The 1,206-nt window shown below is 32.2% G+C and overlaps 1 long non-coding RNA gene across 1 annotated transcript in view; it reads left to right on the top strand.

Annotated features, from left to right (window-relative positions):
• LOC103912024 (uncharacterized) overlaps positions 1 to 755 on the top strand; it is a 21,236-nt gene extending 20,481 nt beyond the window's left edge. Inside the window, exon 7 of the long non-coding RNA XR_015506192.1 lies at positions 1 to 755. This exon is cut by the window's left edge and continues 1,238 nt beyond it. This is a non-coding gene — a long non-coding RNA (uncharacterized LOC103912024).
• The last annotated feature ends 451 nt before the right edge of the window (positions 756 to 1,206 follow it).

Below are 1,206 nucleotides of genomic sequence, written 5' to 3'. Positions count from 1 at the left end.
TACAGGGTGTGTGTATTTTAGTACATCTGATTTTATTCTGCAAATGCATTTCAATCTCCCATTATTCACATTAACCCTTTTTCTAAAAACCTTTCTTGGTCCAAAACCACATCAAGCAAGTCTAAAAACTTTTTTGAATTAAGAGATTTTTATTGAAATTGGGTGTTTTACTTACTTGTTTCTCATGCTATACTTCAAAATGTGCATAAACTCGGGGTGATGAAAACCCAGATAGCAAAACATCTTTTGTGTAAAAAAAAAAAAAATTCTCCCTGAATTTAAAGGCTGCTTAAGGTCTTACAACATACGTTTTTGCAACATGCATTTTTAGTTTTATATGCAAATGCAAATATCTGTTTTTTGAGTGTGCTCTTTAGGTCAGTGAAAGTAAATGATTAAACAGAGCTCAACTTGATCTGAAAGGAAACTGACAGTTTGAACTACAGTTGAAACTACTTTTTGAATCATAGTTCTGCCGAATGAATAAAATGTTGTCAGTATGATGGTTGAAAACTGTCAAACTTTCCTGTCAAACCATTTTACTGCAATCTTATACCAAAAACGGAAATAAGGGCAGTTATAATAATAGGTAAAAATGTGGGAGAGAGTTGCGATTATGTGATTGTGTTGTATTGCAATATGGAGTAATTGAGTTGATGTTAAATCAAAAGTAATTCACAAATACTTGAAAATTAGATGATTTAATGACAATAATTCTCTATGGTTACAACTCAATTAGTTACAAATAACTGTATAAAACAAAAAAATGATTTAAAAAAAACATCATATTGTACCTAGCTTTAATGTAAAATAAAGTTACCTGAGAGAGAGTGAGAGTGGGAAAAGAGACAGAGGGGGGAAGAGAGAGACAGAGAGTAGGCCTGTGAAAATAGAAAGCCCAATAGCAGGAGAGGAGCAGAGCAGGACAAGTGGGCAGAGCAAAGTTTACCAAATATTTTTATCTTTCTTGACCATGTGATCAAAGTTTAAATACAGAGACATACAGAGACATATGTTGATACTGACCAATCAACATGTTACCACATTGTAAAATCCCCAAAGTCCTCATATTAACCAGGCCCTGATCTTATCAGTATCTGCTTTTGGAATGTGTATGGACCTTCTTGGTGGAAAAAGACATATATGTTATATAAACATATGTTATAAAAACAAATGCAATTGATAATTTATATTTTTACAAATGTT

The sequence above is a fragment of the Danio rerio genome, chromosome 13 (assembly GCF_052040795.2).
Source record: "Danio rerio strain M-AB ecotype USA chromosome 13, GRCz13ab, whole genome shotgun sequence".
NCBI classification, from domain to species: domain Eukaryota; kingdom Metazoa; phylum Chordata; class Actinopteri; order Cypriniformes; family Danionidae; genus Danio; species Danio rerio.
The sequence above is the reverse complement of the archived record's forward strand: the minus strand, read 5'-3'. Positions and strand labels throughout refer to the sequence as shown.